General features: G+C 42.1%; 1 long non-coding RNA gene across 6 annotated transcripts in view; it reads left to right on the top strand.

Annotated features, from left to right (window-relative positions):
- The window catches only part of LOC308610052, a 1,140,458-nt gene that overhangs the window by 113,709 nt on the left and 1,008,943 nt on the right, over positions 1-17,806 (top strand). The window contains exon 3 of one of the 6 annotated variants that reach the window (XR_014014399.1): positions 16,896-17,001. The exons of the other annotated variants lie outside the window; for them this stretch is intronic. This is a non-coding gene — a long non-coding RNA (uncharacterized lncRNA). The remainder of the gene's footprint in view (positions 1-16,895; positions 17,002-17,806) is intronic. 6 annotated transcript variants of the gene reach the window in all.

The raw sequence follows: 17,806 nt of genomic DNA, 5'->3' as shown, positions 1-17,806 counted from the left end.
TGTGCTGAACCTGAAGCCTGCCCCTCAGGCTGGAGTTCCAGGATAAGCCAAGCAGCCTCCTTCACAGATGACTGGGGTATGTGCATCAGTCTGCCTCCGGCTCAGTCCCTGGGCTGGCAGCCTGCCAAGAACCATCTCTCTGATTTGCTACAGTCCCGTAGGATCCACAAATGCAAGTCCCCCTGTCCACCAGAGCCAGGCAATCAAGGGGCATCCCCTAGGCAGCAACTGCAAAAACTGGGGCGCCAGATACAAAAACCAAGGCAGTAGCCAAGTGTAAAGCTTCCTTCCAGGAGACACCGGCTCTCTGGAGGGCAGCAGAGGGAGAGAGCATGAAGACAGTGCCTGCCCTCCAAGGCCTCTGAAAAGGATTACAGTCAACCCCTAGATGTGTGTTTAATTAGAAGCTTGCCCCTCAGACCACAGCCATGATGATAAGCTAATAGGTCTTCTTCACAGAAAGATAGGCTTCTGGGTCTGTTGCCTCTTGCTGTGCCCCGGGGGTGGTAGCTGCTGAAGAATTCTTTCTCCTTTGGTTGTGTGAGACCCACAAGTGTAAGCGCCACTGCCTGCCAGAGCCAGGTGATGGAGATGTGTACTCTGGCATCAGCTGCAAAAATTGGGGTATGAGCTCCTTTCTGGGTGACACTGATTTTTATAGTCCCAGGGGACCAGGAATGCAAGCTCCACTTGCCTCCAGAGCCAGGTGGTCAAGAGGTATCCCCCGCCCCAGGTGGCAGCCACAGAGATCTGGGCACCAGGCACATGGAAAGAGCTCCTTCTGGGAGAAGATACTGGTGCTCTGGAGCACAGCAAAGGGAGAGTGCGAAGATGGCCCCACCAGTCTCCATCCCTGGAGACTGTTCCAGCAGGCTTCTAGAGGTGTGTGTTAAATTAGATGCCTGCCCCTCAGGTCAACACTAATATAAGCAGGTGAGCCTCCTTCACGTTAAATCAGGGCTTGATTGGCTGCCTCTGAGCTGGGCCCGGGGGCGGGTACATCTGAGCACAGGGCCGCTTTAAGAGCTGGCTCTCAGATAGCTACAGCTCTGCGTCTGAAGATGTGAGCCCTGTTGGTTTTCCAAGTTAGGGCTTTTGGGGGCTCGTGTCTCAGGTGCAGGTCCTAAAAGGTGAGGTGTCCAATGTGGGGTTCAAACTCTTTCCTTCTTGGGGAGAAGCTCCGGGTTTTGAGTTTTCTCCTGGTTGTGGCTCACTGGGGTGAGCTGGGGGTGGCGTTTATATCGAGATTGTATGCCCGTTTCCATGTGGTTTCCTTCTTGTTTGCCAGATGTGTAGTGGTCATTCAGCCGGACTTGGACTTTAGGTTTTCTTTCTTTCTTTTTTTTTTTTGCGGTACACGGGCCTCTCACTGTTGTGGCCTCTCCCGTTGCGGAGCACAGGCTCCGGACGCGCAGGCTCAGCGGCCATGGCTCACGGGCCCAGCCGCTCCGCGGCATGTGGGATCCTCCCTTGCCGGGGCACAAATCCGCGTCCCCCGCATCGGCACGCGGACTCTCAACTGTGCCACCAGGGAAGCCTTAGGTTTTCTTAAGAGAAAAATTTTCCGTATGTAGCTGTAGACTCAGTGTGTCTGTGGGAGTAGGTGAGTTCAGGATTTTCTTATGTTGCCATCTTGAACCGGAACTTTTCTAGACTGAATTTTAAACACTCTTCAAATCATGCGACAGCTTGCTGCCTACAGGTTTTTAGAGAAAGTCATAGGAAACAAACTTTTTTTTTTTTTTTTTTTTTTTTTTTTTGCGGTACACGGGCCTCTCACTGTTGTGGCCTCTCCCGTTGCGGAGCACAGGCTCCGGACGCGCAGGCTCAGCGGCCATGGCTGACGGGCCCAGCCGCTCCGCGGCATGTGGGATCCTCCCGGACCGGGGCACAAACCCACGTCCTCTGCATCGGCAGGCGAACTCCCAACCACTGCGCCACCAGGGAAGCCCATGAAAGGAACTTTTTAAGTAGTATCAATGCTAAAAGAATTATCCTGGCGGCGTAAAACATTGTGAAGGTTTTCCAAAGTGCTCCTTGACACAGTAGGGCCTCCATGATTGAGATTTGAACTCCTGTGATCTGCTTAATACTGACAAGGTTATTCTAAGGGCTTTGTGCTCTCAAACATGAGCAGCATGTTATTACCCTCGATTTCAACGGAACTTCTGAAATGCCAAGAGTTTGCCTGCTGTTCCTAAGCTCGGAGAAATATAATCTGGTCCAGCAGGTCGGAGGACCTTACGTTTGGATGTGGCCCACCGTGAATGTGAAATGCTAAGTCTTCATAGCCAGATCATTTGAAATGGCCTTTCAGTTCTTAATTAGTAGATGCTTTCTCTACCACTGACTACCTGGGAGTGACGTGAAGGAGAATTTGCCTAGTTTGCACGGGGGCGCCTGGGAGAGCCATTATCACTCACAATGTGTTAGAAATGAAAGATTGAAGAAAAGCTGATTAAAGCCCCAGCAGCTGCCTTCACAAATGAACTTCAGGAGAAAAAGCAGTTTAGTGTAAACGTGGCAAGTCTTCATATTGGAGCTTGATGAAATTAAAGGCAATGCCAGGTAATATAAACCACTGTTGAATCTTTCTTTTATTAAAACTGGGTTAAAACAAGGAGTAGAAATTTGTCAGGTGCAGTAATTACTTTGGTACTTTACTGATGAAAGCTCTCTTGGGCAAAGCCCTCCTCATCTCTTTTCCATTTCCTCCTAAGTTAGACTTTCATCTGCTAGAAGAGAATAAATATGAGCTAAGAAGAGGGTAACTTCAAAGCCTATCCATTTATGCATTAAACATTTCTAAGGGTAATACTGGTGATGTTTTCCCTCACTCTTTCAGTTGCCCTGAATTACTACCTTGAGAAAATTTCTAGATTATTTGGTCAATTATATTCTTAGGGGAACAGAGAAACATACATGTTGGTGACCATAGAAACAGGAAAAAAAAACTCTGATGAGACAACATCTGTTGCATGTGAAAATACTATAACCCAGCTGTTGCGGCTAAAGCAGGAGATGGAAGAAGGATACTGGGGCAGCAATAGTGGGATAAAAGAAACTGATAAAGAAGAGAAAAGTCTGTGAGGTCCTTGCTTGTAGTGTGGTCTTTGAAGCAGCATAAACGTCACCTGGAAGAAATCACCTGTTAGAAATGCAGAATCTCAGGCCTTACCCCAGAATACTGAGTCAGAGTCTGCCTTTTAACGTGATCTGCAGGTGATTCATATGAACATTCCAGTTTAAAAATCTCTTGATCTATGGGCAGCCCTATAGATGCCCATCTAAGTGCTATCAAAGCCAGGGAGACCTATACAATTCAGAGGATATCCACAGCTTCTCAGAAGGCATTTGCAGAGGGCATGCCAGTGGAAGGAATTACACATTCAGTGCTGGTGAAGATAGCAACAAATAGCTAGAGAAATAGAAATTCACAGGAAATCTTTAATTTTTAAAATTTTATTTAAGTGTAGTTGACTTACAATGTTGTGTTAATTTCTGCTGTACAGCAGTGACTCAGTTATACATATATCTATTCTTTTCCATTATGGTTTATCACAGGATTTTTTAAAATAAATTTTATTTTATTTAGTTTTTTTTAAATTTTTGGCTGCATTGAGTCTTCGTTGCTGTGTGCGGGCTTTCTCTAGTTGTGGTGAGCAGGGGCTACTCTTTGTTGCGGTGCATGGGCTTCTCATTGTGGTGGCTTGTTGCGGAGCACAGGCTCTAGGCACACAGGCTCAGTAGTTCTGGCTCGCGGGCTGTAGAGCACAGGCTCAGAAGTTGTGGTGCACGGGCTTAGTTGCCCCGCGGCATGTGGGATCTTCCTGGACCAGGACTCGAACCCATGTCCCCTGCATTGAATCCCCCAGGCGGATTCTTAACCACTGTGCCACCGGGGAAGTCCCTATCACAGGATATAGAATATAGTTCCCTGTGCTATACAGTAGGACCTTGTTGTTTATCCATTCTGTATATACTAGTTTGTACCTGCTAATCCTAAACTCTCAATACTTCCCTCCCCTACCTCCACTCCCCTTTGGCAACCACAAGTCTGTTCTCTGTCTGTGAGTCTCTGTTTCGTAGATATGTTCATTTGTGTCATGGACAAGAAATTTTTAGAGTTAAGGCAAGAAAGCTCTCTGATTTAAGGACTGAAATGGTGCAGTAGTAGAAAGGAGTTAAAACTCTTTGCAGTATATTTACTTGCTATGAAAAAAGGCACCGAATGATCCAAACAAGGGCAGCATGGCTGAGTGTGAGACGTGGAGCTACTGGAAGCAGAAGGGACACTCAGCACCAGGCAGCAAGACAAGGGTGTGGTCCAGGATAAAGATCTGCTTCTAATCAATTTTTGCTCATAGCTTTTGTAGTGAGGTGGAGTTAACAATAAACCCAGACCATGGTCATCCACGTTAATTCTTAGTAATTTACTGCATATCCTTATCTATTCCCATGTGCACTTAAATTAACTCTTGAATAAACTCTACATAATTTGTTCGTAAATAGGTTTTGTTTCTTCACAAGCGTGGGTTCATTTCCCAGCTTTTATCTGCCGTGTGACTTTGACCACCTGTATCTTAGCCTCACTTGCCTGTTTCTTCAGCTTTAAAATGGGGATAACAGTAGTACTCACCTCAGAGGTTTGTTTGAGAATTAAATGAATTAGTACATGTTATTTGCTTAAAAGAGCACCTGACATCTAGTTAGGGCTTAATAATTATTAGTTGTGATTATTATAAAGTCTTGAAATAAAAGTATCCATTCAGATACTTAAGGAGAGGCAGCTGAACCAGGAGGATTTAACCAGCACTGGCAATCACTCTGCTAGGACAGGTCACCTCAGTTAGACATACTATTTTTAGATGCTCCAGACCTTAAATATGGATAATAACACAAAAATCAGATAGGATTTTGAGTAGTCATAACTTAAATGTATTCTTATATACCTAAGGAATGAACTCCCTGGAAATGGAAAATCCATTACTTACCTTTGCTTCCAGAAATCTCTTTCATTTTCTTGGGTCCTTTCTATCCTTACTCATAGAAAGTACATGGAAGGCCAAGTCCATACCAGTAGTTCTTGGATAAATAGTGATAGCTGAAGTATTGTGGCTGAATTTCACTCCTTTAAAAATTGACTGAGGAATTGAACTTAATTTGTAGCTGTATTATGCATCTTGATCCATGTGACAGGAATGCTAGAAAATGATGTAGTGAAATTGTAAAATGTTTAGGATCAGCTGGATCTCATTAAGAATGAGCTATTTGTGCTTAAAACCTACTTGAGTGAAAAAATGTTTTTCTCAACTACTTTGCAGTAGTTTTTCACGTGCATTTGGAAGATTTTCCTCTTCCTGCTCCTTCTGCTTTCTTGAGGGGCATTTCTGCAAGGAAATGTCATTATAAACACCATTTGTCATAGGTGATGGCAAGAATCTCCAAAAGCAATGCATGTGAATAGCTCTCCTTGAAGAGGCAGGACAGTGATGGAAAGTAAATAAGTTTGACCCATGTTATAGACCGGATATCTGACAACTTTTCCTTCTGGTCGTGGTTCTGCTCTGACGTTGCTGTCAGCCCCCTTCTCGAAGCCTCTGTGTCCCATCTATGAAATCTGAACTAAAATATAAAATCACATATTCAACCAACTTAAAATTCTAGGCCTCTGTGATTAGGACCCTACACAAAGGAATTATGAAAAGCATTTCTAACTGATTAGTTAAATTTCCCCTGGTTTAGGAGAATTGGGGTCAGGGACCAACACGAGACTACCCTGGGGAGACATGCAGGTCTTTTCCTGAATATACTTTACTTGGGTAAATGTAATTTCTGAGAATAATTTCTTTTCTTGATTTTTTTCCTTCGGTCTGGGGCCATGTTGGTCAGCCTTTTTTTTTTTTTTTTTTTTTTTTTGCGGTACGCGGGCCTCTCACTCTTGTGGCCTCTCCCGTTGCAGAGCACAGGCTCCGGACGCACAGGCTCAGCGACCATGGCTCACGGGCCTAGCTGCTCCGCGGCATGTGGGATCTTCCCGGACCGGGGCACGAACCAGTGTCCCCTGCATCGGCAGGCAGACTGTGCCACTAGGGAAGCCCGGTCAGCCTTTTCGTAATATGAAATTTTATTTTCAAAATGGACTTTCTCACATCTCTCTCTGTACTTCTGAAGATGTTGACAATCTATACAAAACCAGGAGAAAGAGGTCTTTGGGACGCTAATGTATTACACTCAGTCTCTTGGCCCAGGTGGCCCAGGTTTGGTGAGGAGGACATGGCAAAGATGCAAGGAAGTCCTGAGCCAGCAGGGATTACTGTAATTCAATTCCTGGGCAGCCCCTTGCTGCCTTCCAGCCCAGGCACACATCTTTGCCTTTTTTCTATCTTCTGGCTTCCATAAATAATCCGCAAAGTGGACAGTTGGCGGCCAGAAAATCAATTGGCCCTTATATCTTCTCTAATTAATTTCTCATTGCCAAGCATTCGCAAGGCATTTGTAGGGAATAAACTAACTCTTCTACCTGTTATGGTGCTTTTGATAGATGACAAGACATAGGTAGATTCAGGGTGGAACAAACAGGTAAAGTTCTATAGCTGAGTACACTCTATCTGGCCTTCCTTTTATCTTGTGTAACTGTAGAGGACGATGTTTTCCCAAATACCATATTATTAATATAAATAATAATTAATTTAAATATGTTATCTTTTTTAACTCTACTTTTTTAAAACTACATTTGTGTTGTGTGACAGAAACTGTGGGTATTATAAGTAAATAGAAAATAGGGATGACAAAATGAAAAGTAAACTCATAATGTACATGAACATTCCTAAGGCTTTGAAACATGCCTGTGAGGAGACCAGCAGACACATATATTGGGTGCTCAAGAAATATTTAATGGATGAATGGAATTTTCCAAAACAGTTATTTGTATTTCTTCCCACCATCAGCTTAGGAGATAACCTATTTGTTTTATACTTGCCAATGTTGTTCAATTCTTTTCCTTTTTTTAACAATTTAAGTGATATATTCTTACTACACACCTATGAGAATGGCTAAAATTAAAATATTAAAAATACCAAATGCTGGTGAGAATGTAGAGCAACAGGAACTGTCATCCATTGCTGGTGAGAATGCAAAATTGTACAGCAACACTAGAAAACGGCTTGACAGTTTCATATAAAGGTAAACAGATACTTATCATAAGACTCTGCAAGCACACTCCTAGGTATTTGCCCAAGAGGGATGAAGATTCGTGTTGATATAAAAACTCTACACAAATGCTTAGAGTAGCTCTCTTCATAATCACCCTAAACTAGAAACAGCCTAAATGTGGGCTTCAGTGGGCAAGTGAATAAACAGACTGCTGCATTCATGTGATGGAATTCTACTCAGCAGTATAAAGAACAAATTTTTGATGCACATAACAACTTGGATAATCTCAAAGGCACTATGCTGAGTGAAAGAAGCTAACCTCAAAAGACTACATAGAGCATGATTTTCTCAAGGAATCAGAACTACAGTTGACCCTTGAATAATATGGGAATTAGGAATGCCAACCCCCCACAAGTCAAAAATCAGAATATGACTTTAGAGTTAGCCTTCCTCATCCACGGTTTTGCATTGGCAGATTCAACCAACCTTGGATCGTGTAGTACTGTAGAATTTACCATTGAAAAAATAGTCCTATATAAGTGGACCTGCGCCATTCAAACCCATGTTGTTCAAGGGTCATCCGTATAGTGATGGGGAGTAGGTCAGTGGTTGCTAGGGGTTTGAGGCCAAGAGAGTGTGTGACTATAAAGTGAGAGCAATGGGGAGTTTTTTTGGGTGTAATGAAACTGCTCTGTATCCTGACTGTGCTGATGGTTACATGAACCCATACATGTGCTATAATTTATAAAAGTGTACCTCAAAAATGAGCCAATTTTATGGTATCATAATTTTTTTAACAAAATTTTTAATTAATTAATTGATTTATTTTTGCTGTGTTGGGTCTTCGTTTCTGTGCGAGGGCTTTCTCTAGTTGTGGCAAGCGGTGGCTACTTTTCATCGCGGTGCGCGGGCCTCTCACTATCGCGGCCTCTCTTGTTGGGGAGCACAGGCTCCAGACGCGCAGGCTCAGTAGTTGTGGCTCACGGGCCTAGTTGCTCCGCGGCATGTGGGATCCTCCCAGACCATGGCTCGAACCCGTGTCCCCTGCATTAGCAGGCAGATTCTCAACCACTGCGCCACCAGGGAAGCCCCGGTATGATAAGTTTTAAAACAAAGTGAAAAAAATATACATTCTTATTGAAGACTATTAAACAATAGGAAGCGTAAAAGTAAAATGGAGTCTTCACTCCTCACCTCCCTAACTCATACCAGGATGTGTATCCTTTCAGAGCTATCTATGCTGTTCTGACAGGCTGAGAGTTGCTGGGAAAGACATCAACTCAGGAGCCACATGGCCTTGATTTGTCCCAGCCCCTCCACTTAATTGTAGCTTTGTGACTTTGGGCAAGTTACTTAACCTCTCTGTTTCTCATGTTTCTCTTTCTTATGTACAAAATGGTGCTTATAGCTTGTTTACATAACAAGCACTGTAAGCATTTGCCATTTTTACTATAGGAACATACGACATGCACACGTAAAATCGGTTTGTATTTGTATCGTTTTGACATCTTTCGTTCATTTGACATTACATAATTAATATCTTTCCATGTCAGTATATAAAGATCTTCCCTACTTCTGTGAATTCCAAAGGCTGCATAGTAGTCTATTATATATATATGAATTAAAATATATTTAATATTACATATTATTTATAAATATATATTTAATACATTCATATTAAATTTAATATTATATATCCTATTTATAATATAATATATTTAATAATGTTCTTATGGATGAAGGCACCCTTTTTAACTTAACCTGGTTTTTTATTTTTGAAAAATTTTCTCTACCAATCGGATCCCAATGTGCTCGCAATCTTCCAGGATTTGTTCACAGTTCATAGTTCACTGCTGGTACCCTTTTCTCCCTTCTCATCCTCTTCTTTCCCTTTCTCCTTCTTTTAAAAATCTTTTCCATAAGTTCCGTGGGCTTTTCGGGAGGCATTGGACGTGATGTGTGTCTTCAGTCCGTCATCTTGAATCAGAAGCTCTTACCCTCCTAACATCCTTTCTTAAACCCATCCTATGAGTCAGGGGAAGTATTGAGGCAGAAGATTGCAGTGCTTAGGGAGAAAACTGAACTTAAGCTGGGAAATTTGAGTGTGAATTCTGCTTAGCCATCCATTAGCTGGCTGAAGGTGGGCATTCACTTCACATTCTCTGGTTCTCAGTTTCAATTGTAAAATGATATGCTTAGACTAGATGAACTCTAAAATTCTGTTACCGGGCTTCCCTGGTGGTGCAGTGGTTGAGAGTCTGCCTGCCGATGCAGGGGACGCGGGTTCGTGCCCCGGTCTGGGAAGATCCCACATGCCACGGAGCGGCTGGGCCCGTGAGCCATGGCCGCTGAGCCTGCGCGTCCGGAGCCTGTGCTCCGCAACGGGAGAGGCCACAACACTGAGAGGCCCGCATACCGCAAAAAAAAAATAACAATAATAAAATAAAATAAAATTCTGTTACCTCCACTTACAAAATGGTGACACTAAGGCTCACAGAAATGATTTGCCAGTGGTCATCCAGGAAGTGAGATGTAGACTTGAGTCTTGAACACGTGTCTTAGGATTTCAAATCACAGGTGCACCAAGCCAACCTGAGCAATGCCACCTCAAGAACTGAGAGTGAAGGGGACACATCTCTCTGAGAGCCATTTCCTACCATGTGTGGATGTGGGCACGTGTGCCCCCACACAGAGGCTGTCCCAGGAGGTCGCCTCGTGGCTCTTATACGCCTGCCCAACAGTGGACAGAGCTGTGTTCTAGAACGTTGCCTGCTCCTCCTCTCGTGGGGTGGGGGCGGGGGTGTAGCTCGGCTTTGGCCCAGCACTGAGAAGCAGCCCTGTACAGATGGTGGTGCGGCTGCGTGCACAGTGGTCGGGCCTCCCAGCACTGGAGAGCATGGCTGAGCTGGTTCCGAACTCGCTCTGACAACATTCCTCTCCTGGCAGCCATGTAATCTCTCCTCCAGCCTTGTGCAAGCAAATGGCTTTGCAGCGGCTCCCCTCAGTCCTGGTGTAAGCAAGGTACAAGTATCAGGGCTGTGCCTTTGTATACATTTCCCTTATTTGGATCTTTCCACAAGGCCTTCCCTAGATGTCAATTTCCTCCTTCCTTTCCACGGATTTCCCTTTGGGTTGTATGAACACGGTTTTCCTTTTTAGTCAATATTAGGATGACTTTTAAAAATTTGCAGCAAAACCCCTAACTCCTCTAAACACACAAACAAACAAGCCAACAGAAAATCAAACCAGCAAACAGACGCATCCTACAAATCCATTAAAAGTGCTTCTTCAACACAATCTCATCAGCCTCTAGTTAGGGGATGGTGTACTTGTTTCTTACGCGGTTTAAGAATTGAGTGCTCGTCTGTTGCCCCACACCTTTAGCTTCTTTGGAACATGAGCTTCTGGAGTGCTGATCTGTCACTTCATTCCTTCTGGCCGCCTCCTTCCTTCTCCTTTACCTGGTTCTGTCCATTCCCTGAGTCTCATGCAATTATACCATCTGGCCGACCTTTTGGTTACTCCAGACCAGCTGTTCTCAACTCTGGCTGCACGTTAGAATCACTTGGGGATTGAATTTGTCTTTGTTGGATTCTAGGTGTGCATATATTTAAACATACCTTAAGTGACCTGTACATAGAGGGGGTAAGAAATGGATAACATCTGTTAAATGGGATCAACTCCTTCCTTTTTCTACCTACCTAATGTAGCTTCTTCCTCTTTTGGTGATTCTCAGAGAGAAAATAGGGGGTTCCCTTGGGCGGTTGTTGGCTTTCAAGCCTTTGATCTGACAATGCATTCATAACTCTCTGGGAGTGTGGTACCCACCCTACAGGCTTATAGTCACTCTTAGAGGTCACAGGATGAACACGAGGTACAGCATGATTTTTCGCTTGCTTTATAATTTTCTCTATATCACTCTTTCATTCATAGTTTAGAAACAGTAGATGAATTATGTAGGCTTTTTAGACTCCTCAATAAAAGGAGAAGGGGAAAGGGAGCTCTAGGTTGAAGAAATTTGCATAGAAAGAAAGTATGCCCCAGTCACTGCACATTTCAAGATATGTGATATTAGTATTTGAAATGTTTTTGAGTCTGGTTCTTTTTAAAATACTTAGGGGCATCCTGGCTGTAAAGACACAAGGCATTTTGCACAGGTTGTATGTTTAAGCTCATGGGAAGAGAGTCATAAAGCCCATCTTCCATATCCACCTTCTGTTGGGTATTGAGAAAACTCTTTTCTCTTCGTCTAAGCACCTGTGTTGAATTTGGTAGCTGTGGTGTTTGGACTGATTCAGCAGTAATTAATCTCCAGGCTAATTATGAGCTCTGTTGTCATTTTGCTAGATGTAATTAAACTGCATAGCTGGAGAAAGTTGGGGATCTCTGGTTTCCAAGAAAACTCTTCCCTGTAACTTGGCAAGGAGCTCAAGAGTGTCAACATAATCAGCCAATTAAATATAAGCTGGAAGCCCGATGTCCTTCAGGATGAGTTTCCATGAAGACAAGTGTATGTTCACAAGAGGCACCTGCTGTTTTACTGCTGCCTTTTTGGAAAGAGCTTGGAGTATTCTAGAGGTTTTCTCTCATTAATCCTCTTGATAGCTTTATTAAACAGGAAGCAGAGCAAACATTTTAGTCCCTTTCAAACAGATGAGATGATTAACATCGTGAAGGTCAACTGCCTTGTCAAAGAGCATAGTGACCACGGGTCAGAAGAAATTTCAGTAATGTATTTCCTTTAAAAATGTGATGATTGTCTACATAGATTTCTATAGCAACCATCAAATACATGATTATACTAGCATAAAGATATGAATTGGTGAATAAATTCTTTAAGTCTTTTGGGGCCAAGGTTCTGTTCCATTTTTTAGTCTAGGGTAAGGAGATACCCTAACAAACGTGGGTGTTGCTGAATCACACTGGCCTTGGCCTTGCTCAGAAGGGCCACTTTGAAGAGATGAGGAAGAAGGTGCATCTGGTCCGTCTTTCCATAAAAATCAGCCCTGGTAACCTGTTTGGCAAATAAGTTGCAGGCTTCCGATGCCTGACATAGGTAGAAAGACATATCGTACTTTGTTATTTTAAACAGGTTTTAATGCTTTACCCTATCTCTGAGCAGACTCTTTGCCTTGGTGTGCACAGAATACATGGTCAAGGAGAAAGCATTTAAAGCATGGGACAGCTACTCTCGTTGCTGTGTTTCCAAAAGCATGTGTGGGTGTGTACATGGGCTCCACCAGTGATACTCAAGAACTCAAGATGATTGGGGGAGGTACATTGACTCATATAGGTAGAGTTTTATACTGTTGGATATTTTTCATAGTTTTATTTATGGCAAGGGATTTCCATTTAAAAGAGTAAGGAATAAGAATGTCCTGTTGAAAATAAATTTATCTACGTAAAACTGTGACCCATATAATTGTTAAATAAATAATGATATGGGTAACGTGTGGGTAGAGGCACAATTATGAAGGTGGCACTCGAATGACTAAGGTTTAGGTCACAGGGGCCTCTATCCGTTCTCTCCTACTCCTGGTAAGAGATTTACCTTCTTGATTCCTTTGCCTCTACAGTAATTCCACTTTGTTAAAGGTGGGTCAGATAAGAAAACTAATGTGTTGTACCATTAAGTCACAAATATGTATTCCGTTGCTATTGCAATAATGAAAAGATAAGGAAAACCACACTTAAACTCTGCCTTGAGTCTCCGAATTAATTTTAGTGCCCAGTCATTTGACTAACAAAAGTTTGGGTCTTACAAACATATGACTTAGTGCCTATAATAACCACAGATTATGATTATTCCCTGAGAGTGTTTCTTCTTTCCCTGCTCTGCTGAAAACAAACAGCCATAGTAAAAACTCGGTTTCTTCCTAACCATGGACAAACTAAATGGCAAGAGATCCAGGCTTTGCATATTGACTTTGGCTTTGGAAAAATAAGGGAAACTCTAAAGGACAATATGCCAGTCCACATTTCCTGACACACACAACACGGATAATCTCACTTACCTTGTGCTAAGTGAAAGAAGCCAAACTCAAAATGTTACATACTTGTTGATTACATTTATATGACTTTCTGGACAAAGTCAAACTATGGGGACAGAAAACTTATTAGTGATTGTCAGGGGGCTACAGGTTGACTTCCAAGGGGCAGGGAAAAATTTTCAGGATGCTGGAACTATTCTCTCTCTTCATTATGGTGGAGGTTGTAAGACTATATCCATTTGTCAAAACTCTTAGAACTGTACGCTAGAAAGGGTGAATTTTACTGGCTGTAAATTATACCTCAATAAACCTGACCGAAGAACAAATAAATGTTCTTAGTGTTCCATAAGAAGAATTACAAGTAAAATATGAAATAATAGTCAAAGCAAAACGAAAAGCCACAAATACCTGCAAATCATTTCTTGAGGGTGGAGAAAATCAGTCTCAAATTTCAAATTGATTTACCTTGATAGACAGCCTCTTAATCTGTATGTCTAGAGTGAAAATATCAAGTGTATCCTTTTATACAAACTGTTTCCATTCAATCTCTTTTTTTGTTCACGACTAGATTCATTTCAGCCCTACTGCTCCTCATAGTTTGAACAATTTATCATGGCAAAGCATGCTTTCTCTGGTCGGGTATTATATTAGTACATCGCTGACAATGATTGCCCTGTAGCAGTTTTTTTCATATAAAACACACTCTACCTTTGGTACAATTAGGGAATGCCTAAGAGTGGAAATGATGGAGAAATTAGGAACATATAAACTTTTGGAGATAACGTACTCCGAATTAGTTCGGAATGGCCAACTTTTAAAATAGTGTGATCAGGTACAGATAAGGTTTGTAGCCCCTCTTACCTTGCATGTCCCCCTGTCCCCATGCTCATGAGATTGTATGGAACATTTTGGCTCCCCTGGGTGTCTTCAGTCTGTGAGTTCCTTAGGAGCAAGAGACATATTCATTTTTGTATCCTATTTCCTAGCACAGTGCTTGTAGGAACTAAAAATTGCTTCTGAATGAATAAGTGAAAACTTATGGCTTTCTAATGATCTTAAATGAATCATTACCATGTAAAAACGGACTTTTGCAAGGAGTTGGGCAAGTGACATGAATTCTGACATGCCAAGATGGACACATGAGGCCATATGTCTGTGATACTGTAGGTGTAGCTTTTCTTGGAGGCATGTGGCTGGACTTGAAGTCTTCTTGAAACTTGTTCTAGTTGCTGGTTGGTTAAAGTAAGAACTACTCAAAGCTTTTAATGCATTCATTAAAATTTGTTTAAAGTAGTATAATAATGAAAATTAAGTCATTTAGGAAAAAAATGATGCATTTTTAAAGGTTCCTCTGCCTTGCAAATATAATGAATTATCAAAGGTTACACATATTTTATAGACACTGTTTTCTTTCTTTTTCTTTTTTTTTTTTTGCAGTATGCGGGCCTCTCACTGTTGTGGCCTCTCCCGTTGCGGAGCACAGGCTCCGGACGCGCAAGCTCAGCGGCCATGGCTCACGGGCCCAGCCGCTCCGCGGCACGTGGGATCTTCCCGGACCGGGACACGAACCCGTGTCCCCTGCACCGGCAGGCGGACTCCCAACCACTGCGCCACCAGGGAAGCCCTAGACACTGTTTTTATAGGACTAATTGACTTTCTTTTGAAGCACTGGTATATTGTTGCCAATTCAGATCATTCCATAGTTCAAATAAGAGGTCCCTTTTCCTCATGGCTTTTTAGGGAAGTCTTTTAAAGTAATACATGAAAATCTGATTAATATATAGTCTGGTTTTCATAATTGTATCTGTTGTGATTCAAGGACTGATTTAAGATTTCTATTTCATTTTATTTTTCTTGTTTTGTGGCAATCACAGACAGTTAGCCATGTTCACCTTCTGATACCTATGACACAATTTTCATATCACAGAAGGCAGAACTCACCTTACCAAGCCCTCAGGATTGTTTACTGATTATAGACTCAGTTAATTCTTCTCAAACAGTGCAAACAGTCAAGGTCAGCTCCTTTTTGTTGATTTGTTTCCAAGAGGCCTCGTAGGATACTGCCCACCTCTGTAGCTCCATTTCACAATTGATCTTGGCTGTGTTTCCCTTCACACATTGTATTTATCATCATTTCACTTATCCCAGACTTACTAATCAATACATCAATTAACAAATATTTGCTGAGTTCTTTTTGTGGTGGCACATGATATTTATCTTGCCCAGGAGACATTGCCTTTCCTATGGTAACTACATTTAGGTTTCCCTTTGGGGCGTCTCTCCCTACATCTCTCAGTCATGTGCTTTGGAAGCAGCAGAGCTCCAGCAGTGGGCACATGACTCAGACTGGCCAATCAGTGTAGTCCATTTCTCTGGCCCCAGTGAATTGTGTGGTGATGGGCACACGACATGAAACAGTCCATTAGGAATGAATTCCATGACTTTGGACTAAAACTGTTGGGAAGAGAAGCTGTCTTTCTCCCAGGGTTACTAACCAGGTGCAGTATTTCTGGGGCTATCTTTAATCGCACTATTAGAGGATCTTTGAAGAAGGAAGCCAATATAGAGAAAACCAGACCCAAGGAATGGAGAAAGAAATTCTTATGTCCCTTTAAAAAGCCTGATCCGGGCTTCCCTGGTGGCGCAGTGGTTGAGAGTCTGCCTGCCGATGCAGGGGACACGGGTTCGTGCCCCGGTCTGGGAGGATTCCACATGCCGCGGAGCGGCTGGGCCCATGAGCCATGGCCGCTGAGCCCGTGCGTCCGGAGCCTGTGCTCCGCAACGGGAGAGGCCACAACAGTGAGAGGCCCGCGTAGCAAAGAAACAAAAAAGCCTGATCCAACTGTGTCTGAAGCTGATATCAGGCTACACGTGTACCTTAGAACATACACAATTTCTGTCCTTCACTAAAAAGGACTACTGATTAAAATACTCACATGTGCAAAGATTCTGAAAAATACAAATTTCTGGTTTCCAAGGGTTTACAATAGATCAGAAAGAATAAAATAGAATCATATCAAGTTAGCATTACTCTTCAAAAGTATGCTATTTTTTCTCTCTATCCCTGAAATTATTCAGGATTGTTTGCATATATTCCTTTCTTCAAAGATAGATTGCAGAGAAGAGAGCCTGGTCTTCTATTCACCTCCTTTTTCTTAATATCTAGCAAAGTGCTTGTACATGGAAAATAGTCGATAAATTTTTATTGAATTTATCTGAAAAGACAACTAATGGTACTCAGGGATTTATGGTAAATGCCAAATGAGTAGTTTAGATCATGACATCCTATTTTATGTTAAATCACATTTTTTGTCCTCTGGGCCAGGTCTTCATTCAGATTGCTACCACTAGATAATTTGTGTTTTGTTTTGCTTTCTTGAGCAAAGCCATGGCTCAATACTAGACAGAGGCAGCTTTGTGGGGATAGAAGAAGGGGAATTGAGAAAGCCTCCAGGGATTTATGTTTTACAAGGAATATGCTCCATTATCAAAATAATGTTAAATTATCTTGTTCACTTAACTTTAAATTGATAAACCATAAAATTTTAATGAGGAAAAGAGAGAGGAAGATTCACTCCCAATAATCAAAAGTATATGCAATAATAACATCTTGATCATAATCATTGTTTTTGACCTTTCCTAGCTCAAATAACTCAGCCACTTTTACATAGTTGCAGTGTAGAACCATTTTGTCACTAGTTAATTAGAACCAAATGCCCTGACAAGGTCTGATTCTTTCTTTGTTCTCAGAGCTGTGAATCTTTTTTCTTCCTGGACCAAACTAAAGTGAACTTCGTTCCTGTTTGATATTTATCCAGCTTCAAAAGTGGAAGCACCTGAAGCTACTTTGTTCAAGGTAAGTGAACTAGATATCTGCAGTTAATATTTGTTTCTTTTAAATTTTAATCGATACAGGCATGTGTGGTCTTATATGAGGATGCATATAAAACAATGCTCAAAACAATGCTTTTATTACAGTAGCTAAGATTCACAGAAGGAACTGAAAATGCATGAGTGATATTCAACACCTCTATCTTTTTCTCTTGGGTTATGTCATTCTATAGGATGAAATAATGATGGTTAAAGTTTAATTCATTTCTATGTTTTTTTTAACAACTTTATTGGAGTATAATTGCTTCACAGTGGTGTGCTAGTTTCTGCTCTATAACAAAGTGAATCAGCTATACGTACACATATATCCCCATATCTCCTCCCTCTTGCGTCTCCCTCCCACCCTCCGTTCCCCACCCCTCTAGGTGGTCACAAAGCACTGAGCTGATCTCCCTGTGCGATGCGGCTGCTTCCCACTAGCTGTCTATTTGACATTTGATAGTGTATATATGTCCATGCCACACTCTCACTTCACCCAGCTTACCCTTCTCCCTCCCTGGGTCCTCAAGTCCATTCTCTACGTCTGTGTCTTTATTCCTGTCCTGCTCCTAGGTTCTTCAGAACCTTTTTTTTTTTTTTTAGATTCCATATATATGTGTTAGCATACGGTATTTGTTTTTCTCTTTCTGACTTACTTCACTCTGTATGACAGACTCTAGGTCCATCCACCTCACTACAAATAACTCAATTTCGTTTCTTTTTATGGCTGAGTAATATTCCATTGTATATATGTGCCACATCTTCTTTATCCACTCATCTGTCGATGGACA

Source organism: Mesoplodon bidens (assembly GCF_964165515.1).
Source record: "Mesoplodon bidens genome assembly, contig: HAP1_SCAFFOLD_81, whole genome shotgun sequence".
Lineage (NCBI taxonomy): Eukaryota > Metazoa > Chordata > Mammalia > Artiodactyla > Ziphiidae > Mesoplodon > Mesoplodon bidens.
Note: the sequence above shows the minus strand (reverse complement) of the source record. Positions and strands in the feature narration are given on the sequence as shown.